Genomic DNA, 25,235 nt, shown 5'->3' with positions numbered 1-25,235 from the left:
TCCCATGGGGAGTGGTAGGTTTGGTCCCTGGGGTCAGATAGAGCTGCCCGAGGGCTGCTCTATGTTGTGGCCACCGCAGAGATAGCTCTGGCACCTCAGGGACACTGGACGTCATGGTTTTGCTGCCACACACGCTGTCCGGGGCTATCTGAACAGTGACAATGTGGAAAAGCCTGTCCTTGGGACCAGGAGGGCAGAGGGAAATCCAGGTTCCCAGCGCTGGTTCAGGAGAGCTGTCAGCTGAGAGAGAGCCAAAGCAGCCCAGGACAGAGAGCAGACGTGTCAGCCGTAGTGGCTATTTCTGGCATTGTCCTCGGAGCTGGGGACCTCAGACATCAGGGCATGGGGAAGCACCGCTGGGACCTCCTGGGAGCCCTTCCCACCTCGTGGTACTATGGGGCGGTTCCTGAAGGCATTTCCCATCCTTAGATGACTTGCTATCAGCTCCCAACAAGTACAACAACCTCAGATGAGTGTTGTCTGACGGTCTCACACAGATGTCCTAAGCGGAGGTGTCCGCTGGGATCGGCACCGCCGGGTCTCTGTGCAGCAGTGCACAGGCCCTGTGGGTGGGCGTCTCCGTCACACGTCGCTCCACGTTCACTGATTGCTGGTGGGAACAGAGGGTGTTGGGCACCTCATTGGGGTTCATGCAAACTTCCCACCCCTGTTCCACATCCAGCCACCAGCACCCATGTCTGTGTTGGCAGATACTGGTCCCCCCAGGCCCGATCCCCCAAATCCTGCCCATTGCGGTGGCCCATCAGCAGCATGAGGTGCCCTTGGGGTGTGAGGAAGTGTCGTGGTCCTTCTGGGTGAGCCTCAACAAGGTGGCATGGTGTAGAGACCAGGTGTGGGTAGGGCAGGGGGGACACATTGGATTGAGGAGCTGCTCCTGATGGGGGTCTGCTGCAAACAAGCAGGACAGGTTGGCTGAATGCAGCCAATGCCATGTCTGTCATTATTTACCCACTCTCCCAAGGTGACCACCCCAGGGCTCTGCTGTCCTGGACATCTTTACTTTGAAGCTGGGTCTAACTCGAGTTTCTAGAGACGTTCACCTGCTTCTCTGGGTGCAAGCCATGGGCAGTGCCTGTGCTGCCAAAATTACCCCTCCTTGGTGTACCACTGGGCGAATCTTTGGAGGCTGGAAAGCTCCCATGACCTCAAGGCCCAGAAGACACCACTATGTTGGTGACCTGCATTAACCCATCGTGACGGGGGGGTTTCCCTGGCTAGCAATGGTGCTCCCCAGTGCTCCCCATGTAGGGCAGAAGTTCCAACACCTTCCCAGCCTTCAGCACCTTTGGAGATGCAGGAGGACAGATGTGGCTGGACAATGAGGTGCCCAGGACCTCGTGGTGAGGGACTTGGCCCCAGCATGAGGTCTTCAAACCCCAGCTCTTTCATAAGGTGAAAGTCAGAATCCCTTGAGCTTCTTCCCCACCTTCTTGCCTGGATACCTTTCTACCACAGAGGAAGAAATACAAATTGAAATAAAGGAGAGGAAAAGAATAAATACAGGAGGAAGCCAAAGGTCTTCTGGCACGGAGAAGGTCTCTGCTCTGTGTCTCCCAACGCCGGCGCTTACCAAACATAGCCAGGGCCCCGCGAAACCTCGGGCCAGCGGAGAGTAGTAAGATGAGCTCCCGCTTTATTTGGCCTAGCTAAAAATAGCGGAGGGGAAAAAAAAGGCAGAGTCAGGACCCTGCAGGACCAGTAGTCAATGGGCTGCGAGGAGCGATTGAACTCCAAATACTGCTCACAGCCTCCAGCTGACAGGCTATTTTTTGCCGTGGTTGACTAAATATGGTCAGGGAGGGAAGAGCACGGGAAGGGGCCGCTGGCCCGGGAGTGCGTGTTTCGGATGCTTCGCTGGGTATATAAGCACTGGAAAGGTGGACTCGCCTTCTGACCAGCGCTCCCCCCCTCCCCTCCGCCACCCCCCCGGGGTGGGTGTGTGCTCCCCTCCTGGCAGCCTGACCCCCAGCCCGGGCTGACCCCCGGGTGCGGGGGGGTGGAGGGGTGGTGGTGGGGGGGTGAGGAGGAGGAAGGGGGGGGCGCAGGCACTTCTGCAGGCGCAGCCCTTTCGCATCAAGGTGTGCTGCAATCCGGGCGGGCAAGGTTGCTTCTCCTTAACTCCTGCGGCGCCGGCAGCGCTCCCCGGAGCCCCGCTCCCCCCGCTCCGGCTCCGCCGCTCAGCCCCCGCTGTACCGCGCTGCCTCCCGCCTTCCTCCCCCCCCACCTCCCCCCCCACCCCCTCACCCCCCCCCGCCAAGCCGCGATGCAGCAGCGGGGATGGAGTTGTAGTGGTGCTGGGTGGAGGGGGTGAGGTAAGGGTGGATGGGGAGCGGAGGGTTTGCCTGATGATTTTTTTTAATTTTTTTTTTTTTTTTTCTCCAAGTGAGGACTAATACCATTCCTGGGCCTGCTCTCTTTTTCCCTTCCTGCATTAGAGATTGGCTATAAGGAGAAGGCTGACGGCTGCAGCATGAAGCGCATTATTACCTTGTGATTCCATGACCCTCCTCTATGCATCCCTAACTCTCGAAAGCTGATTCAGCTTTCAGCTAGTGCTCTGGTGAGTCCTCTGCTGCAACAGAAGCTCCTAACTGGTATGTCTTTTTTTTTTTTTTTTTTTTCCCCTTCCCCTCTTCAGCTCCCTGCCTTGTCTTTAACCGCTAGCAGCTCAGCTTGTTTTTAAACACTTTTTCTGGCCAATGCAGGACTGAGTGCCCATCCAACTTACCCGGGGACTTAAATGTGGGCTTTTGCATCCGGCAGATGTATGTGCGTGTGTGCCGCGTGTGTGTGTCTGTGCAGGGATGTGCTGGGTGTGTGTTTAATCTGTGGATGGGTTAGGAGACCTTCCTCCCCCCCCCCCCTTTTTTTTTTTTTTGTGTTCTGCTGTGGCACACTCCGCATTTAAAAAAAAAAAAAAAAAAAACTAACAAACTGCAGAGCAAGCAGTGCACTAGAATAATCTGAACTGAAATGTTAGAACTTTGACATGCAACCGTTCTGCAAGGTTAAACTGGCCTTTAAATGCCTAATTCAGACACAGGCTGGCTAATGACACCTGGGGGGATTGGGGCTTTATTTATTTATTTGCCACAAACTAGTGCTATGAGCTAATACCAGCCAGAGCAAAAGGGTAAAATGTGGTTAAACTTAGCCTAACTTGCAATGATCTCAATGCTGCGGTGATTAACTGTTAAAATGCTGAGAAATGAGCATTAATTACATGTGCATGGTTTGTGGACAATCAGAAAGGGAATATGAGGAGGAGGAGGAGAAGAGTTAGGTTTTCCCTGCAAGGGTTTGGAATTCAGGTTACACTTCATACATCAATTGACTGTTACTGCTTCTGCAGCTCAGAGTTGACTATGGTCATTGTATTTTATATGATAGTGGTGATACCTAGTCACATAAATATATAGACTTCAGTATTGTGGGATGGATACTGTGGTACATACACACATGCACAGAAATTTAGGTATGTTTTATAGCATGCATATGTATATTTTACACCTCTTTATACATAGGTATATAAATGCTATACATAAGCAGGTGTAACATATCATCCAAATACCAGTGCATCTCCAGGCTGTGTTTAGAGTACGGATACATGTATATGCCTGTGCTGGAGAGGGTGTACACTCAGTAATCGTGTGTAATCGTGTAGGCAGAAGTCTGTGATTTGTGCTGTCAGTTTAATTGCTGGGTTTCTCTCGAGTGGATGGTTGTGTCTGTGTCTCGCAAGGACTGAGCCCTGCGCCCAGCCCAGCCCCTCTGCCATGGGCTGTGCTGGGGCGAGCACACGCCTCTGCCTCAGCCCTGCTTGCCTTTCCCTTCTCCGGCGCCCAGCCCTAAATACGGGCTGTCTCCAAAGTCCCCAAAGTTTTGTGCTGCACAGCTCCAGCTCGACTTTGCCACCTGGACCTGAGCAGCACCTCGAGCCTGGGGCAAAGGAGGGATATAACATACAGCATCTTGCTTTTCATCCCTCCCACCATCCTCCTTCCCCCTCCGCCTCCAGGCAATACCTCAGGCTCTTCCCTTTTATTTGCCCCTTGGCCTCTGCACTATCCAGGTCTCCATCCATTTTTCTCCTTGGAACAGCCATAATTTTATTGCACATGTTTTTCTGCTAAGAGCAAGCCCAGGAGCTCAGCAAGCCTAGGTGGGTCGAGGATGTTGGATGACGCTCGCCCACTGCCACTTACTCTTGGTAGTAGCTGCAGGATGGGAACCACAGGGTGCCTCTGGCGTCACCATTAAAAGCGCCGTCACGCCATTTATCTGTTCCTCCACCAAAAGGCAGCACAACCCTAGAAAGCACGAGCTTCCACACAGAGCCTCAAAGCAAATTTAAACCTCCAGGATGAACTTTGCTGCTGTGGTTGTGTCATTGTCTTCAGTTTCAGTAAGGATTTAAAAAGTCATTTTTTTAGCTCTTACACAGTTCTCTCCTCAGGGGCCAGCAGCCGCTGTCCCGCTCATCTGCAGAAGTTGGGGACCATTCAGAACAGCCCATGTCAAATGCATTTGAAGAAAGCAAATTGGGTATGAGTGGCAGATGTTTAATGGTCCAAGAACTCCAGTAGCTCTTCTACTGTTGTTGGTCTGAAGAAAATTCAATACCATGGAATGCCTTGGCTGTGCAAAACCCCCCACCAGCACTTTGATTTTTGTGGGGTTTTTTTCTGAATCTTAAGCACTCAGACTTTCCCTCACACTCCTCAGCTTTCCCTTTGCTTTAATTTCACTGCAGTCATGCATTACAATAGTGCCACAGCTCCATCTCTCTTCCCCTTAATCCAAACTAAGGGTTGAAATTTGCCTTGAAATGAGACAAATAATGATGGTTAAAAAGGCCAACAAACTCAGGGAATGAGGAGGGGAGCTGCACAGAGCCAGAATCAAGGCATGTGCTGGTGTTGCATGAGTGGTGTAAAGCCATTTTGGGGGCTGGGGGCTGAGCACAGTGGATTTACACCCCGGTTCCGCGCGGCCTTTGCTTTTCGGTGGTGCTAGAAGTTGATGGGGCGCAGGGAAATATTTACTCCCCAGTTGGCAGTGATATTTTAAAAAGCAGTGGAAAAGCATTGATGCAATTAGGTATTCCAAAGTGCTTAGTTTGCCACTTGCTAAGTTTACTTAAACCCTCTTTAAAGGGTTCATTAGAAGATTGTGAGGAACGGTAAAATTCATTAACACGAAGGCGGCCATTCTGCATTTGCCTGTAAATTGGTATCGATCGGCAGCAGCGGGGCGAGGGGCGGCGGGCGCAGGTGAGCGTGCCCTGCCCGCCCTGCTGAGCGTGCAGGCAGCGAGCAGGCAGCGCCCGGCGTGACCTCCGCCGTCGCTCCCTGCCTAAATCCTGCCTATAATAGTCTCCTATTCAGCCTGGGCAGCGTTTGCAGCTCTGCCACTCGGCCCACATTGTTCGGGGAGCTTTAAAGCTCAGCGCGGCTGCGAGGAGGCGAGGGAGAGGGGGAGAGCCAGCAGCTGCACGCGGGGCTGAGCCCCATGGGTGCACAGGCGCACGGCGGCGTGCACGGGCACGCATCCCACGGGGGCTGCGGGAATAACTCAAAAAGACTTTGGCCCAAGCTCCCGGCACCTTGCTTTGGCTGCCTTTTACGTTGCACATCTGCAGGTGTCTCCCCAAAAACCTTTAGCTGGCGTGGAGCTCAACTGGATGACTTATTAGAAGCAATTTTTAATTTTTTTTCTTTTTTTTTAAATACCCTGAACTCCCCAAAAGGCGTGTGCTATCTTTTGGGGTTTGCTTATCTGCGAGGTAGTGTCTCACTCACAGTGACCAGCAGAGGAAAAATCATTGGATTCACTAGGTAAGATGCTTTCTTCTTCCTATGCTTTAATCTCTACTTACTGATGAAAGCAATTGCTTGTCTGGGGCTGATGAGTTTTCATACTCTGGCAAATGGAGCAGTCCTTCCCAGTGTCAGTTTGTAAATCAGTAGCTAGCCATTTGATTTTTGTCTTTCTGAAAGCAGATTGGCTTTTTGTTTCCAAATTGCAGGATGGAGGCAATTGGGAAATAATACATATTTAACTTTCCCCCACATGGCTTTGTCTAAAATTATATCTCTATGCATATAAAGGAAACCCCTTCCACTAAACCCCGATTTGGTCTTTTTAATTGCTGAAAGTTTACGATTTGCAATGAAACACCTACTTTTTAGGTGGAGTGGGAGGCTGGCTTTTACTCTGTGCTGTTTACGTGACAAAGAGCCCCTGCCAGGGCAGCCACCGGACCGATGCCGCTTTGTGTCCAGTGAATTATCCAGTTCCTCTTCCCAGGGACCAAAATCCATCACCTGCCGAGGGCAAAGCCCGGGATTACCGGCCAGGAGCGGGAGCCGGGGCGTGTGTGTGTGTGTCTCTGCACATGGGCTGGGCAGGAGGAAAGTCTGCTGGTTTAAACTGAGCCGTAACTCACTCTCGGGATGTAAATTGTAAATCAGCGTTATTTTTCCTCCTGTGACCATATAAATGCGCATATTGAAACTACCTGCTTGAGAGACATACTTCTTTATATGCCCATATGAACCTGGCAAGCTATGGAATGTAAAGAAGTATGTATTTCAGGTGGGAACCCTTCTCAGAGGAGCAATGTGTGGCCCCGGGCAAAGCGGGGGAGAAAGACAGACAGATTATTTTATATATATATTTTTTTTTAACTGCCTGACCTGGCAGACCGACTGGGGAGTCAATTGATGATCTTGTTCCAGCGCGTGTATTGTTCTGTCACTTTGCCTGTGTCAGCAGGTGGAAATGCTCATCAGGACATTAAATATTCAATATGCTGACTGCGGCATGGGCTTTGAAAGGCGATGCCAGAGGAAAGCTGGCTGTCCGCTCCTGGGTTTTAACAGGGATGCAGGCCAATCGCTCCTTTTTCCTGCTTCCCTGTCAACCCTTTTTTCCCCCAAAATAAGGCTAGTTAGCAAACAGAGCTGTCTGATCTTTAAATCTAGGAAAAACAAAAGGAGATGGAGGAGGGGGAGAAGAAGAGAGAGAAAAAGGATACCACAGTTGTGACTCGGGCGTGCAGCGTTTTAGCTTTAAATTAGCGTGCAAACTCCACTTTTTGAATCTTTCCCACGTTAAAACTTTTTGTGCTTAAAACTGGAGAGAAAGAGATCTTCCTTGTTGGTGTAACGAGCCATCGAGCCAGCAGATCGCTGCTAAAGCCAGAGGAGTGCTCTGAATATAAGGGACTTATTTTCCCAAAGGAAAATAAGAAAATTAGCTCCTTTAATTCTGGAAGCCTTCACTGGTTTTGCTTTTCCTTTTTAACATTTTCCAATGTTAAATAGCTGGCTATTTTTCCAGGATCCTACAATAATGAGGCAAGATGGAAGAAACTGGGTTTAAACACAGGTTTAATGTCCTGCGTAGACGGGTGTTGCGTCCGAGGGTTTAAAACTTTCAGCCCCAAATGTCCTCATGCTTCTGTGATGCCTGTAATGACGGGGCAAAGCCGAACTCCGCAGAAAGCCACTCCCCAGCTCCCCAAACTCACGTTCCCATCTCCGCGGGGCAGCTGAGAGCAACATTTTCCTTTAGAGTGATTTCCCTGCAATCGCAACACCCCTCTTCAGTTGGCTAACGGGCTCCGAAGGTATCATTTGGTAGGTGTGATGCCTCGGCATCCCGCACCGAGGTTAATCAAGTCTTACCCATCACAGCATCCTCTCCCAGGCACGGGGAGCGGGCGAGACTCAGAGTTTGGATTTTGCAGAGTCTTTATCTGGCTCTATTCATGGCGAGCGCCGTTGTCACTTGTTACATGTACGCCAAAGGGGATTTAACTGTAAGCAGGCGCTTGTGAATAGCGGGTTAGAAAAGGCAGGCTGAGTTATCGGGGAGATTTCCTACATACAGGATTTGGTGGGGTTTATTAAGAGCTTTTTGTTTGTTTGTTTAAAGTAAATACCGTGGCTGGTGGAGGTATGGGAAGTGCTGAGCCCCTTCCTAGCAGAGGAGGAGCCTTTTCTTTGCCAGGTGGCTTTGGGAAGGCCGGGTTTGTGCTGAAGGATGGCTGATTTGCACATCATCCTGTTTGCGTTTTAGGATGCTCTGGTTATGCTGGGCCCTGGCAAGCTGGGCCTTTCCTGGCTGGCCGTGGCAGGGTCCCTCGGGGCCTCGCTGCAGGGATGTGACGTCCCCTGGGCTCAGCCCCATCAGCAGCTGCCCTGTGTGACAATGGTCCCCAGCTCCCGGGTCCCCACGAGGATGGGTGCTGCGGGGCTCCAGCCCCAGTTTGGGGTCAGATTTAAATGTGAAGCTGGTGGATGTTGGGATGTTGAGCCTGAGCAGGAAAGTTCTGGTGCCCAAGCACCGGGGTTGCAGTTTTGCTGCCTTGTAAATCACTGATGTTAGCTTGAGTCTCTGGATGAAAAATGAGGACAATTCTTACCATTCTGGTTAAAAGATAAAATTATATGTTATATATAATTTATATAAATGATAAAATTTCCCTCCTTTCTTTGCTGAGCCTTTGCCCCATCTCTTCTCCTTTTCCTTTTCCTACCTTCTTTCCTTGTCTTTTTTTTCTTTTTTCTTTTTTCTTTTTTCTTTTTTCTTTTTTCTTTTTTCTTTTTTCTTTTTTCTTTTTTCTTTTTTCTTTTTTTTGTTTTTCTATTTTTTCTTTTTCCTTTTTTCCTTTTTTCCTTTTTTCTTTTTTCCTTTTTCTTTTTTCCTTTTTTCTTTTTTCTTTTTTCTTCCCCCCCTCTTTTTTTCTCTCTCTTTTCTTCCCTTTCTTTCTTTCCTCACCACAGCTTTTACTGAAACTCCTGTGCCACTGTGTGTTGCTCTTGCAAAGGTGCTCATGGTCTGATTTACAGTAGATACCTGCATTCCTAATGCAATTTTTATCTCCTTCCCCCCCTCTCTGAATTAATATGCTTGTTAATCACATGGAATTGCTAACTTTAGGAAGTCACTAAGTGCTCAGATTTATTTTTTATGTAAATATTTTCAAAGCTATAATTTTGAGCGCTGCCTCGCAGCATGGGAGCGGAGGTGGCAGGGGAGGCTTCGCCGTGGTATGCGTCCCAAGGCACCCGGGCTCGGATGATGTTAAAAATGAAATGGGGTGTCTGTGTGGCCCCCCCAGAGCCACGGCAGCCCCTTGCTGTTGGCATTGATGGAAGCATGTGATGGCTGCAGGCCTTCGGCAACCAGTTTGCGCCGTTCTTCTGTTTCATGGCAGCTCCTCTTCCCTTTCACACTTCTTTGGATTAAAACTGCGGCCGTTACATTGCACTAGGTCCCCTCTATTTGGTAGCTAAAAATTAAACCACTTCTCTTTCGCGCTTTATAAACTGGTGAGCATCTCCCAGCCTTGAGTGCCGTCGCGGGTGCGCTGCGAGGAGCTTTGGTGCTGGACCCGCTGCCGCCCAGCAGCGCCGGGATGCTCAGGTGCGCCCATCCATCCTGCAAACTGAGGACTGTGCAGTGCCAGGCGTGGAAAGAGGAGCTTTGAGAATTGTAAAAGCCATAAATCCAGTGGACCAAATTAGTTAAATTTTTCTATTCTATGCCTCACAAAATCCAGCCGTTCTCGAGATGAATGCTCCGCATGTAAGCGGAACTACCGGCAGGTATAAGATGGATATTTTGCACGTGCACATGAGAGCAGAGGGACAAATTTGTGCCGTGTGGTTTTCCCCAGCGGGTTTGGGTTTTTTGTTAGTTTTGTGTGTTTGTTATGTTGATGATCTATTATTACTGTTGTTAGTATTACTTAATATTGGAAGACAGGTGGTCCCATAAATTCCAGCACCCTCTTTTGAAAAAAAAATAAAAGGGGGGGCATGTTTGCAATTCAAGTTTAATAGTGCATTCATCAAGAGCAATAAAGCATTTTATTGCACAAGTATTTCAAGGGATGTGCTGGCCCTGGTAAAAGCATTAGTAAAGGGGTGCATCAGCAATCTCATTTAAAACTGTCGACCCAACGTGAAAAATGTTGCGTTGAAGAATAAACTGCTATTAAGCATGATTAGATTGACCTGCAGGACAGATATTTTAGCTGCAGCAGCACAAGTCGATCAAAGTGAGCATCGCTTAGATTGCAAATTTTTTTTTTTTAATGCCCTAAATTAAAAATGAAAGAGCCTCAGAATATTTAGGACCAGAGAGTGACTTTGGGGGTGAGGTCTGTGCATTTGATTCGAAGCGGTTTAGAAAGGTGGGGAAAGGGGGAAAATGTATTAATTGCTGCCCCTTTAGCATACATTGAAAGTATGTTACTCAGATCAACCAATCAAAAAAGAAATTGTGCTGACTCAGCATTCGGGCTAGTCTGCACGTCCGATTGCAGAAGAGATCAGCACTGCACTGCAGTATCTTTCCCTGCCTTTGACACCAGCCTAGCTGGGCAGGGCTTCCCTTGTGTTTCCCAGGACTGGTTTAGGCCAAGAACAAGAGAAGGCCCTGAAGAGAGGAGGAGAGAGTCAAGGTTGCACGAGCCTCAAGCTGCTAACGATCATTTTTAGTCAGTAAGAAAGAGCTTCCATGCTAGGTTTGCCCTGCCAGATGCAAGCGGCATGAATTGCTTGGGAATATATCTATTTTTAAAGACTTTCACCACATCTTGCACTTAGCAGTGACTGTGGGCGAGGGGGTGGCGTGTTCCTCGCAAGAGAAATATCCTCGCTCCTAAGCTTGGATCCCTCCCCTGAAAGCCCAGGGCTGATTTAAGTACCGCACTTGCAATTGCCTCCCAGAGAAGATGTTAAGTTTAACATTTGCCGCTTGACGCTGAAGTTGCTCTTGGCTGCGGCCAAGTAGGAGCAATGCTGCGAGATGCTTTCCCGTTGGGATGCAGGGGATCACGAGAGAGCAGCCCAGTGCTCCAAGGATGGGAGCGGAGGGCACAGCTTGCTGGGCTTGCAGATGAGTCCTGTAGCTCCTCTGCCTCAGTTTCCCCCAAAGGCAGAGTAGGTGCTCACCGTAGATGAAGCTGTTGTTTGCACTGAGAGGCTAAAGCTGGAGAAGGCCAAAGTGGGTTGATGCAACTACCCAAGGACAAGGTCGTTCTGGGTTGGTAAGGACTTCCCTGCTTTGGTGTTGGCTTGCACAGTGATGTCTGGGACATGTTTTGGGGAGATGGCACAGCCTGGCTGGACTGTGCCCCCTCTGCCCTCATGGGCAAAAGCAAAGACTCATCTGGACTCCCCAACATCTCTGAGTGGGTGCAGGGTGAGAGGTGCCAAGGCCAAACCTCAACCGGGACCCCGCGGGGCCGTGGCTGCCTGGGGGATACCCAAGCAGGAGTGAGCCGGGTGATGGGGCCCATGAGATGCTCCAACACCGCGGGGCTGCCCTCTGCCTCACGGATGCTGGTTGCCAGTCTGGGTCCAACACTGCTCAGTGCCGCATTGCCAGGCGACTGTGCCGGGGAGGGTGCGCCGTGCCAGCGCAGCCCCCAGCCCTGCCCAGCCGTACCCACGCACAGCCGTGAGCTCCTCGGTGGGTACCTTTCCCGTGGGCTGCCTCCTCCTGCCCACAGCTGCGCCCCGCGGTGCTCTGAAGGCGTTTCTGCTTGCACTGTTTAACCAGCGTCAGCGTGCATCTCTGGTTCAGTTTGTATTTTTGCAAAGCGGTCTGTATGGAGGAGCAGAGGCTGATGGTGGATATTCTTGTGTACAAGGGGAAGGCTTCCAGACGCAGATATGTCTTGAATAAAGCAGAATTTCATAGTGAAAGGTTTTAGCAGTCAGAGCAGTTGCTAGTGGTGCTCAGGAAGCAAGCTACATGCTGGGACTCAGGGGAAGCAGGGCGACTGACATCTCCAACAGATGCAGGGTTTTCCTCTTTTTTTTTTTTTTCCTTTTTTTTTTTCATGAAGCACAGGGCTGTGCCTGTAAATGCCTCGCCATGCCCAGATATGGCTTGTGCTGGGACCTGTGCCGCTATCTAAAAAAGCCCTGGGCAGACTGATGAGCCCAGGGGGACCGGGGAACAAATGCTATAAATAGTGCTCATTCTCAGCTGCCCTTCTGGTGGGACCGGATTAGGTGGCATCTGGGCAGCCAAGAGGCGCGGGACTCGTGACCACGGCCTGCAGAAGTCACCCAGCAGCTGTAAGGCTGGGAGCCATCCCTGCAAAGCCCTTACATAGGCAAGTCAACCCTGGCATTTGGGGAGTCGGATAAAGCTACAGGAGCAGGAATCCAGTGACCTAAGAGCAATCAAGAATAAAGTTCACTGTGACGGCCGGGGCAGTGCTTCCAATCTGAGAAGTGACCTGGCATCAGAGGCGGGACTTGGCCTTCGGCCGTGGAAGCTGTTTGGTGCAGGCAAAGGAAGGCGTTGGGAGGGAGCTGGCAACGTGGGAAGAAAAGCGTCGCAAGGAGTTGCCAAGATGAAGAAACTGGTGTCCCCTTCTGGGATGCTGTGGGTTAATTTGTTGGCAGTGAGATTATTGGAAGCTCTGATTTAATATTTGTGTTTACTTTGGGTAAACAAATTAACAAAAAAACCCCAAGTCTTAATAATTTAAGGCATCAGCTTGATTTAGGCTAGTAGAAACTAACGAACCTCATGCAGTGATTTCACTCCTAACCTTGCAGAAGGTGGAGTGTGTGTAGTTTATGTCCACGTGGATGCAATATAACCGGTCCCTATACGCGAGGGGTACATGTAGCTGCGGGAGTGTGATCCAGCTCCCATACCAGCAGTGGAAAAGGACTGTGTTTTGCTTGAATTAAGCTCAGACTTGAGTAGTTGATGGGAGAAGATGGAGCAGGGAGCGGGGATGGTTTGGCTGAGCAGAGGAGATGGCTGTGCAAGTGATACCTGGAGGGGATATACTGAAATATGTGCAACGGGGGACTGGGAATAAAAAGCAGGGAGTGACGCTGCAGTTTGTCCCTGAGCGGGTCTGCTGCAGGACAGGGACCAGGACGCGCAGGCAGGCAGGGCAAGACGGGTATTTATATCCGGGCTTTGTCCCTTCCCTTCCTCAATGGTGTCAGGGCTGTGATGCACAGGGAGCTGCACCACTTTGCTTTCTTTAAATTAAGCCAGCTTTGTCCTAAAGTCTTGTCTTTGAGACAATAAGACGCACCCGCTAAAATCTATTGTGCCATTTTTGCAAAGACCAGCAAAAGTCGCCCATGTGCTGTCCCCTCCCTGTCCTCCACACTCATTTGGCCTATTTGAAGCTGAATTTATTCCTGGGAAGGTCCCCATCAATTTGCCTTGCTCTTTTGTTGACAAGTTTATTAAAAACCTGGGCAACTACATATTAAACTTTTATCAGTGTCGAGGCAGAATACGTCCTTTGAGCGGCCACAAAAGTTATGGATTGGGTCTTAACGTTTCTTGTTCCACCATTCGGCTGAGTCAGCGTAACAAATAAAAGCTGCCACTTCTTTTTTTTTTTTCCCTTTCTTGAGAGACAGTTCTCTTAACAGTGTAAATAACAGTGTCCAATAACACAAAAAGGTTTCAGGTCTGGGTGAACATGAGCTTTTTTTTGTTGCTGTTGTTGCTGTAAGTCTTGAATAGTTTGAATTATTAACTTAAAATGGGAATAAGATATGAACCCTGGAGAAAGTTATTGCTTCTGAGCTCTGAGCCAGTAGTTTTGGTAAAATAAATGATACTTTATAGTGTTTATATAAAAAAAATGCCCCCGAATTAATAATATTTGCTTTACCACAAATGATGTGCTTCCATCCACTGCAAGGGCATGAAGGCTTTGGAGAAATGCTTGGTTGGGGATGTACCTTTTGTGCCGCTGCGATATGGGATCTTTGCTCTTTTTCTTTAGTCATAAGATGAAACAAAGAGGAGGCCAATATGTTGCACCAAAGATGTTAAAAATAAAGCGTTAGAATCGCATAACCTAGTTCCCGTTTTGCCATGCAGCTGAGTTTTTAGAAGTTGAAAGAAGCCTGAAAAATAATCGGTGAGAAGGAGTTTGAACTGATGTAACAACAGACAGGCAGGGAAAAAAGTGAGTGTCCGTGGGACTGAGCCACAATTCTTAAACTCCATTGGATAAATAAATAAATAACTGTCCCCAGACAGCATCTTTCTCTGCCTGTCACCGTGTCCAAGGATTTTTTAGTTCTTAAACAGGTTTGCTGGCATAATTTGTCAAGTCCAACAGGGAGGTTTCCGTGTGACAGAGGATCATTTTTCACCACGCACAGTGGTGCACCAAAGCAGTCCTGCAGGCTCTGAGCAACTCCATAATTAGATAACAGTTAACATACGTGTATTAGATGGATCATCATTCATGCTATAGGATACAGCAGAGCCCTCCACTGCCAATACTGTGCCGTGCCGAAAGCAGGCAGGGAGCGTTCTGGACAAATACGTCTTCCTCCAGGAGTTTATCTGCATCACCATTTGCTCCAATTATAACTAATTGGACACATATTGCATTTTCATAGCATCTAATTTTCTATTGATTTTAACGGGACTGCTGGTGTTTTGTACTATTAAGTGGTATCTCGTATCTGTTGCTGTTTAAAAATGCTGAGTACACTCCCCTGTATGGAATTATGCAGTCAGCAGATGTTTTAAAACCTATTTAATTGTTTGGTCCATAAAATGCACAAACTGTATTAGGGAACGGCTTTGTTCTCTTTTGAGTGTGTGAGTTGAAAAAAAAATCCAACCCCACAACTATTTCCACTGCTTGTTTCAGGAGATGCAGCTCCGAGACCTTCTCAGAGCCTTGTGTTTCAGGTAAAGAGCTTTGGAGGATCCATCTTGGTGCTGTGTGGAGCCAGAGCATTTGCAGCTCCCTCCAGGTACCGATGCTCTGCATTGCCAGAACAGATCAGGTCTGTGCTTGAAATAGGATGGTTATTTTTACAGGAAGCTTAGGACCAAAATTTGGATTAAGACAGAGATTCTTATATGAAGATCCAAGATTTTGATAAGGTCACTTTTGGCGTTCTGTACAACTAAGGAATAAGGTGATAACTGTAGGGTTTGGGGCTTTATTTTTTGTCATAGATATTGCTGTGTATCTTGGCAATGCATCCAAATAAAACTGGACTATCAAATTAGCCACTGCATTTGAGCAGATACTCAATGAAGCAGGATGAAAGCAATAGTCCTCTGTTCAGCATCATTTAAAGAAGAAAAGATTTAAAAGAGAGATTTAGGGGAGGAACGGAGATATGGCCTGGCAAAAACGTGTTTCCAGCAATGCACAGTGGATCATTGAATCATGGATATTGGATAACGGTATTAATGGCATAGAAGGCAGATAAAAGGTGATGGAAATTATATTATGGGTCAGCTGAGTTACCCTGGGGTGCTGGTGAGTTTGCTGTCAACTTGCTGCCTTCGCTGGTCATTAGCAAGAACCACATTGTGTCTGTGGGAGACAGGTGAGTTCATGGGGGTGTATAAATTAAATAGACACTTTATTAAGTTCAGGTAATAGTTTTGATTTGAAAGACTGAGTGGCTACTGCAATGTCAGCAACTACTTTAGTGCACAAAGGAACTGAGTGCTTTTTAATTAAGTCAAATAAAATCCAAGCGGAAGACTCTCGAGCCTTGTCTGGAGTCTACTTTTTGGGTTGAATATCTATAATTTTAGAAATGTTAATAAAACACAGTCTACTTTTTCCCTGTAATAATATAAGCTAAATTAATATTTGATGTCTGTAAGGAAAAGGATAAAAGCGGTGAGGTTGTATTTTCTGGTTTACAAATGGCAAATTGTGCAGAATACAGCGACTGTGGCATTGATTTAAGCATCCTCGCAAAGACACCATGCAATAAAGTTGAATCATCTGCAGTACAAGTATGGCTGTTTGGTGGAAAAAATAGCAAAGTGAGAGAGTAGACATTTTCCTGTATTATCAAAAGCCACTTCATTTTGGGGAAATTTCCTCCAATTTAGTAACGTTTGGATGGAAATCAAATAACACATTAGCTTGAGGAAAGGGGAAAAAAACCTTCCAAAGCTAATTACGAAGGGAATGTGCACTTCATTAAGATAAAGCTGTAGGAAATCAATGTTCTGTATTGTTGTTTTTCCCTTTTGATTGGATTTTAGAATGATAAATTGTTAATGCATTTGATCTAAAAATGATTTGTTTATTCAGATGAAGAGCAACAGTACTTTGTCTCATTTGGCCTTTTAGCTTATAATGATAATGGCTTCGAGGGATGCTCATTTCTCAAAAGGGTATCGGACTGGAGTAGGCAGGAGATTTCTGGACTCAGAAGGATGGGCCCTACGCAAGGGTTCGTTGTAGGCTAATTCTATTGCATGTTGAATCTTCTGCTTCATTAGGAATATCGACAAATGCTGATAAATTCTTTGGCTTTTCTGTCTGTCTATAACACGTCTTTATTAGGATATTGAGACTGAAGTGGAAGGGTTTTCGATAGAGCAGATCCTCATATGTTGCCTACTACAGATCCTACTTGCCATGGAAATGGTTTGGTAATGCAGGACTTTTGTCTGTTCTCATGCCTGTAATCGTTAACAGCGTAGCTGATACCCGAGCCGAAAGCAAAACAGATGCACTGTGCATCTATTGTTTTGCACTATGTTTTGTTATTTTGGCTTTAATTTGCCTTGAGCACATGTCGCTCACTCGGTGTGCCCATGGCTCTGCAATGCCATCCTGCAGCCTGCGCGGACTCTGCCCCGCTCGGGGATGTGCCGGTGCCATGGGCAGGCAGGGGTGGGAGCAGGGTCCCATGAAGGGTGGCACCAGCACCAGATCCTGGGCCCCAGGGGCCAGAAAGGACCTTTCCAATGCAAGACCCAATTTTACGAGGCAATGACTAGACCTGGCTTCACTTTGGATGACAAACCTAAATTTTGTGGTGTCAGTTCATTGAATTTTTGAACTGGGGACATGGTGCTGTCACAGACTGCACTTGCAACATCAGCTTAGGCAGGAAGGGAGGAGCGACCCCAAGACCCTGCCTGGCTGTTAGGGCTAGGCAAAGCTCTCCTGCCAGATCCTGCCTGCTGAACCTGGCAGCACTGAGCAGGCAGAGGTGGATCCTGTACCTCCACATTTCACAGAGGTGGAGGCCCACAGGCATTCAGAGGACGAGCACTGCCTTGCAGGAGAGATCAGGAGCTTCAACACAGCTCAGACCTTTGAACATGTCTGAGGGAAGCTGCTGTAATTCATCTTGCTCAGATGACTTGTACAGCCTCAGAGCCCAGCCTGGCGGTACCTGAGCCGGCAGAGAGCTGTGACCTCCCTGCCGGGAGGCTACAAGCCCTGGTGGGTTGCAGTTCCCTCCAGCCGATAATGCAGGCTGCTCTTTCTTGGCTGCTGGGAAAGCCTCACCACCAGAGAGACATCATTAGTTTTGATTAATGGCATCCAGAAGAGAAAACCTAATTTTCTAAAAAGGAAAACCTCACCCATAACTCACTGTGGAGAATTTAAACAAAATGTTACAGAACACCCACGCCAACTCGCATTGATTTCAAATGTGTTCCTGGGCACTCCCCAAAGCAAAACAGGGGGGAGAGGGGACAATACTCATCCCCAGCAGAAGACGCTCTGTGGATCCCCCGCACCACTCTCCCACAGTTTCCAATGACTGTCCCCAAATCAATGGGACCAGGACAGAGCATGCGTACCTGGGGAGCAGAGTGTGTTTTAGGTGTGCAGTGGTGATGCTCAGGCAGCTTGGTGCACACAAACCCAAAATCCACGTGCCCATTAGGGTTTAGCTTGCAGGCTCAGTGCAGCATCGGTCACCGATGGCACTTCCACCTCCACCCAATCACCAGTAAATAATTACTTTCCTTTGCCTCCTGTAACTCACCAAAGGATGAATTTAATACTTCCAGGTCTTCACTGTCTAAGTTTCCATTTAGTTCCTTGGCTTGATTGTCTCTTGAAAAGGTACCTAGAGATAACTCGATTAAATTAATTGTAGAGCTCTTTTTAAAAAGCCGTTCTCTCTCTTTCTCTCTCTCTCTCTGGCTCTCTCCATTTATTTATAGGCAGCTTAGAGTAACGGGTTTGGGCAGTTAAGTGATCTGCAGTACTTACGGTTACAATGCAAAGCCTGTATTTCTTGGGGAGCTATAACGCTGGCCCACTTGCAGTATTTCTGCGTGCAGTGGTTATAAGCGCAGGTGCTTTTTCCCAGTATCATCTTGCAGCATGGTGGGCTGCGAGGAAGAGGGGGGAAAAGTCACCTTTGCCTTATGACGCATATAAATTCTTTAAATAGGTTATGCACATGGCAATGTGCAATATCTGCGTGTGGCTCTGGGTTAAGAAGGAAAGGCCTGACTTTATTGGCTCCCACTGCAGAAATGATTGGAGCTGCTGTGATTTTTAAATTTGATTTACTGAGTTATTTTTAGCAGTGGGGTGTTCATGCTGCAGGGCTCTCCAGGAGAAATCAACTCCCCAGTGCTGCAACATGAACCATCGCGCGAGTGACTTGGGCAGCGGTGGCGTGACAGGGCTGCCTGGCAGGGGCTCGCTTTCGCCGTTTGGGGGCAAATTGCCAAATTATGAGATTGCAAGAAAGAAAATCCACTTTTTCTATTTCCTCCCCTCTTTCTTTTCCTTTCCACCTCTTTCCTGTTGGTTTCTGGTGATGGCAAATGCAACCATTGCTTGTCGCAAGCAGATCTTAAAACCGCTGAAACCACTGATTTTAATGCCAGACAAGAAAACACAGGAGGCTGCAGGGTAGGGAGGCAGAGTTTTCTAACCTCTAAAAAAGATTTCAGGTATTTCAGCCTTTTCCCTCCCTTTTGCCAAGGAGAGCCCCAAAGGGAGAAGAGCTCTGCAGCCCTGAGTTACTTGTCTGGGGGCTGGGTTGATCCTAGCAAAGGACATCTCTCTGCTTTACCTGCTGCTGCGTGTTAGGTGGCACTTCAGATACCGAAACACAGGGCACGGAAGAGGACAGCAGACCATAAAACACTGAAAGGAAGAAGGCAGGAAGTGACAATTATAGTACCTATCTGGATTAAAACAGTAGCCTTTACTTATGTCACACTGTAATAGCAATGTGGCTCTCAAAACAGACAGAGCCAAATATCAGGTTTAAAAATGCTCCAGGCTGGTGGTTACTGCTGCAGACTACCCCACTGCTATTAAACCTGCCTCTTTAATTCAGACCCACTCTTCAGTCGTAGCCTCTAAGAAGCTTAAATAAATCCCGACTGTCTGAAAGTGAAGCTATTTGAACCAGTGCAACGTCAGGCCATCAAGTTCAGAAGAGGTCCAGGCAGCTGGGAAGGAAAAGACCCTGAGGAATTCCTCTCTGCTGGCCACAACCCATGAGGCCAAATGCTTTGCTAAAGCTGGTAAAATGGAACCAAATCAACTGTTCAATGGATTTGGTCCCCTTCAACCAGCTGTAGCTGTGCATTGATCTCTCAGACACACCTTGGCGGATAAAGCACTTGAACAGGACCAAGGAAACTCAGGTAGCAGAAGACAAATGGCCACGTGGATGCTGCCGATAAAGAAATTATGATGACTGGCATCTGCAGATCTATCACTCGGGCTCTAAACTGGTGGGCTGAGCCTGAGTCATTATGTGGTTGCCAGTCAATTCTGTCTAACGGAGACCACTCAAGATTGATAATCCCTATCGTCCTCCTATATTGATCTCAGCTGTAATTCAGGACTGTGTATTTCAACTGCAAATGCTGTGCATTTTCATATATATTTGCTCATGCCCACCCAGGAGCCCCGTGCCTCGGTGTTTCATCTGCTGCAACGAAGAATAAACATTTTGATCTGAAGTTCCCTCCTTGTGTTTTGTACCACGCGCGGAGCTGCTCATTCAATAGGCTTTAGTGAAGAAATGGGGTGTTACAGGGCTACCAGAGCTGGGAATGAGTTGGGACTGCTGGCTTCTTCCTAATTATCCCAAATTGCAAATAACCACAGCCTGTACTAGACAATAATGGGTTTTTTTGTTTGGGAAATAATAGCTATGCTCCTAAAAAAGGGTCCCCCATTTGACTTCGTTGACCTAAAAGACCTGTAAAGTGTTTACTCCAGTCTGGTCCTTATAAGCACTAATGTTATGCTAATGAAATTAAAGAAAATCGCTTGCTTTTCCATGTAATAACGATTGGTGGGAAAGTAAGCTGGGCGTCATCTTTTCCTAACCATCGTAAATCTATAGGACTATCACAAGCTATGAATATTGTTGGTATAATGAGCCATTTGGATGCAAAAGTCTGATGTGAGATTATTCATGTCCTTATTTCTTAACACCTGGCCCAAGTTAACCCCTGGCATGAGAGAGTCCAGAGATTTGTCTCTTTTCACACCCCAGAAATTTGGTTCACTTGATTCCATGTCTCTTATCTTTTAGGTTCTTACTAGGGCCAAGAGTATTCATGTGCTTTAAGATAAGGGGCTATTTGATGGATCTGAGGCTTAACATGCATCTAATATTATGTCACTGGGTATTTAAAAGGGAAAGACATCGGGAGCAATGTTACTGCAGGAGCACCTTTCCACAGTGAAAAGGAAAACAGTACTTACCCAATTCTGCTAGCTCATTTTTCTGCACTTTAACAGTGCCTAAACATCCATGCCAAAATCCTGCTGAAGTCTACATGGTTTTTTTTTCCCATATACTTCAATTAGATTTGGCACCTACTCGGTACTTCTGCCCAAGAACAAGTTCAGATTGAAAAGCGAGTGTGGAGCTGAGAGCTCAGGTCTCCAGCTGTCTCTTTTGGGATGCAGTGATCAGTTTTCATACTGAAAAGACTGCTAAGATGTCAAAACATCACTAAATGGGACTAGTGCCTCTATAGCTGCCATGCAGTGAGACCATCTTCTGTGGTGAACTTCCCTTTTGCTAGAGCCCGGATCTGTACAACAGTGATGACAGATACATTTCCAGGTTGCTGCCGGGAAGATGTAGGTACTAAGCTGTTCTGTTAACTTCTTCCCTTTCTGCAGTTCATCAGTATTGAAGTGTAAATACACCAGCAAGAAGTGGTTGTATCAGAACTGATCAGAAATATTTCCTGCTTTTTTTTTTTTTTTTAAATGCAAAAGTGGGAAGCAACAGATGAACTCCTGAAGAGGGATGTTTACCTTCATGCCACCAGGTGATTTCCTGAAAACATATAAAAGAAGCTACTGAGATTTTTATTTCTTTATTTTTCACAACATCTTTCCAAACACCTGACAGTGCATCCAAAAGGGCTTTGACCTGGCCTAATAGAAGAGACCCAAGCCTTTGCAATACGCATTTGCTGACATCCGTGCCTTCAAACAGAGGAAAATGAGCAGCTACAACAAATCCTCCTATTAGCATGGAGCCAGTTTGCAGCTGTGGGTAGTAAGGATGCTTGTGGCTTTCCAGCTACAGACACACAGCACAGCTCAGCCCTTGGCAAAATCGCCAAGTGGCCACCGCCTCTGTAGCTCCAAGTCACATCTTGACACATTGTCTTTTCCCAGCCGATTACTTGCTTTGCAATTAGCAGTGCTGGTTTCCCAGCACTACCCGATCCCACCTCCTAATTTCCATCTCAGAAACATCAAGTGAAGGCATCTGCTGAGACAGGAATGACTGCGTGAGTGGCAGTCGCTGAGTAAACATCATCTTAATGCTGTCAATCCCAAGATTCATAAACAAGGAAGGATGGGGACGAAAGCACAAGGGAAGGGGAATCCTCAACACAAGTCCCTAATTGCTGGCAGTCTGGGCTGTGAATGATATCAGGACTCTAGAGGAAAAGGTTGAGTAGAAACAGATGCTTCCAGCAGGCTGTGTCCTGGGTTTGCAAAATACCACGCTCCTCCCTCCTGCTTCTGCAATCTGGGTTATTCTCTCTCGTTCCCCAGGGCTGCATCCAGTGTAAACAACACCATTATTAAAATTCTTCCTTGGTAGTGATAATTAAGTTACTAAAAAATGTCAAATGGGAAAGCTGGAGGCATTGCAACTTGAACAAAACCATGGAATGTAAATGAAAATGTTTTCTCCTTAAAGAAGTGTGGTCCGTATTTAGGTACCCCAAAGCCACCTGAGCCTCAAATAGTAGGAAAGCTTCCAGTTCTCTTGAAACAAGAGAAGAAATGAATATACAGGGATCCCAAAAGTTGGGCCGTGTATTTAGATGCTTAAATGTGGATCCCACCTTCAGGCACCCATGCTTGAAGATATCTGCCAGTATTTTTATTGCCTGATTATATTTTTATGGAATGAGAAATTCAATTCACTTAGCAAGGAATTTCTATAGCAATACAGCCTATTATGGTCTAGTCAAGGAAATACGAGGCCCAAGAAGAAGGCAACAGGTAGACTTCAAGGGAACTCTCTGGGGACTGCTAATATATAGGGACAAACCTAAGGCACTGGCCAAAAAATTACAAATATCCCTCTCAACAGTTTCAGCTCTGTTCACGCCTAAATCCCTCCTGATGCAACAGCAGGGTTTTGGAGCAAACGGAGCTCACTCATGGCTGCCCATTGCAGTCAGGAGCTGCCCAGGTCACAAATGTATCTGTGCTCTGAAAATTGGATCAGCTTCAGTCTCCCATAAAGCACAGCTCTGAGTGGAAGTTTTACTGCTGACTTTAAAAACCCCAGGATCAGGTCTTGGCTAAGTCATTATAAGCCTTTAGCCATCCACCCTTAACTAGATCAAATCTAATTGTCCTCCATATCCACTAAGAGGCTGCTCTGATGACCCACCAGACACTGCTGGTTTCCTGGAAACCCTATTAGCTTCTCAAACAAGGCAATCCTGAGGACTCAGTCCTGCAAACCTTTTGTGCAAATATTAAATAACATTGAATAATTAGCAGAAATAATCCTTTTTTGCTTGGCCCTCTTCTGAATAAAGACCTTAGCTGGCAAATGCAAATGTTATTTTGAGGAGCAATTCATAATCTAGAGCTGCTAAACACATCAGCCTAAATACACTAATACTCTAATATACATATTTATATAGGACTTAAGACAGATAAAACCAGACACATTATCTGTCCCAAAGACCTGAGAGCATTCATCAGTCAAGTGTAGGAAGAGAAGGTGCCAAAAGAGTTGGTAAAGAAGGGACCCATTTCTAATTTTGATACATCTACAAGTGCATCTCTGGGTGGTGCAATCAGATCAGCTGGATTATGTCCATGGAGTTGTATTATGTGTGTCCTTTTCCTTCATCTGTTTCTTTCCCAAGAGAGAAAAGAAAGGACAAGCAAACCAACAGGCAGATAATTGTTCTGTGCTGACAGTTTGTCAAGTGAAGGAAGCACAATTTTAGTCAAGAGATCTGTGTTACCACGGCGCTTGAGCAGAAGTCTCTTCTTTTCTTCCCAGATGGCATTGACATATAGCCTGAAGGGGCTATCAGGATACAAAGCTAAAGATGGTTAAAGACATTAAAAACTGTACAATGTGAGCACCATCTACACCAGGACCATCACCTAGGAGGAAGATTCATCCTGACATATTGGGCAGAAGACAGACCTTCTACTGGTGTTATGTATAGCTGTTGAGCCAAGGGTATTTTTGAGATAGGTGAAAAATATATATATTCCTGCTACTAACCATGCCTTTTCTAGTGGGTTTTTATTGACTCTTGAAAAACTATGACCAATAAATGTAATGATCTGCCTTCCCCTTTCTTTCCGGGTGAATGATAGCTCCTGCAGGGTGTTTATCACTGAGTGCAACGACCGGCTTGAGCCGTTCATGTCTAACTCCACTTCCCAGCAAGCTACTGAATGTACCCCCTTCATCACAGGACCACCAGTGTTTCCCAGGTCCTGCCAGGGCTTCTGTTACTAATAAATATTGCATTCAGAATAAGATTGTAAATCTTGCACAGGATGGAGGGAATTTGAATTTCTGCATTCCTTGAGTTTGGTGTTGCGTAAGTCGCTGTAATTTACTTGCACAGAGAATGAGCTTAATACTCTTGCAATTTTTTTTTAATAAGCTGCACAGCCCTTTTGTACAGTGGGAGCAGCTGGAGGGATAGAGAACTGCAAAGAGAGGACTTCACCTGCAACAAAATAGCTTCTACTTCCCCCAAAAGCAATGAAAATGTCAATACTATTGACACAATTCCTAATTAAAAATGACTGCCATAATCATGCATATGATAGCTGTAGGACATTAATTTGGACTAAACATAAACAGCGAGATGTGCTGCATGTGTTTTCCAAGGGAATAAAGGGTTGAATGATGGTATCTTCTGTACATCTATACAAGAATGTAAGAAGGATGCCTCAGCTCCTACACGTGGGCTGCTCCTTTGCTGCCCAGCCCCGGTGAGCTGTGCAACGGTGACTGTCTGCACAGCCTGAACTATTTACAGCCATGAGATAAAACGTGTCCATGCGTACTTCTTTGGCTGAGGTTTAAGCAAACGTCCTTTACTTTGTGTTTGACATGGCCAGACAGCACGCGCATGGCTGGTCGTAGCAGCTTGGCGGGTTCATGCATTACCTCAGTGACTGCGGCAGTGCTGAGCTGTAGTAACACCCCAGCCTGGGATGTGGATGAGCCCTCCTTTTTCTCCCAAGGAGTAAAATCCTTCATTTTGGGGTATTCAGCAAACAGATTTATGACAGAAAATAGCTTGTCAATGCCACATGCAAAGTATTTTTTTATGCAATTGGTCTGCATGGATTGGACAAACTCCCTATTTTTATGTTCATCTGCTCTTACCTTATGCCTGTGATATTAATGTATGCCCAGGCATCTCAGCTGGCTAGAGGTAGTCCTCTTTTATTTTACTACACCAAAAATAAGCACTGTGATGTTCCATGTAGTCCCCAGGCTGCAAGGTAGGATTGCACCACAGAGCTGGGGCTGAGCACAGAAGCACCATCTGCTACAGGTGGGCTACAACGAGCTGAATAACTGGGTAATGAAGGCAGAGCATGGCCAGTGTTGCTCTTGAAGGTACAAGAGATTGAACACCAAGGACTTCTTTTCCACCTCCATGTGTGACAGGTATTTCACATCACTTAGCACCTCCCTCCGATAACATTTGCCTCCAGCTCTTTCTGCCCTCCCCCTCCTATAAATCATTTTGTGCAGCGTATGACAGATAGCTTCTGCTTTCTCCTTTTACTGCTAAGGGCGGGGACGGGGGGAAGAATGAGAGGGAGAGAGGGAGAGATTTGAAACTATTTCCCAAATATGCAAGTGTTCAGCCATGAGCTGATATCCTGGCAGGGGTAAGAGGTGGCCCTGTGCTGCACTCAGGAACAAATA

The 25,235-nt window shown here is 47.0% G+C and overlaps 1 long non-coding RNA gene across 4 annotated transcripts; it reads left to right on the top strand.

Annotated features, from left to right (window-relative positions):
- Positions 1-1,961: 1,961 nt before the first annotated feature.
- LOC141951756 (uncharacterized) lies at positions 1,962-19,773 on the top strand. Of its 4 annotated transcripts, none has more exons than XR_012631443.1 (4): positions 1,962-2,099; positions 2,457-2,615; positions 5,771-5,858; positions 19,153-19,773. It is a non-coding gene; the product is annotated as an uncharacterized LOC141951756 (long non-coding RNA). The 4 variants fall into 4 exon arrangements; XR_012631445.1 differs by having other exon boundaries at positions 18,887-19,773; XR_012631442.1 differs by having other exon boundaries at positions 18,783-19,773.
- Positions 19,774-25,235: the final 5,462 nt, after the last annotated feature.

The sequence above is a fragment of the Strix uralensis genome, chromosome 18, assembly GCF_047716275.1.
Source record: "Strix uralensis isolate ZFMK-TIS-50842 chromosome 18, bStrUra1, whole genome shotgun sequence".
Taxonomy (NCBI): Eukaryota; Metazoa; Chordata; class Aves; order Strigiformes; family Strigidae; genus Strix; species Strix uralensis.
Note: the sequence above shows the minus strand (reverse complement) of the source record. Positions and strands in the feature narration are given on the sequence as shown.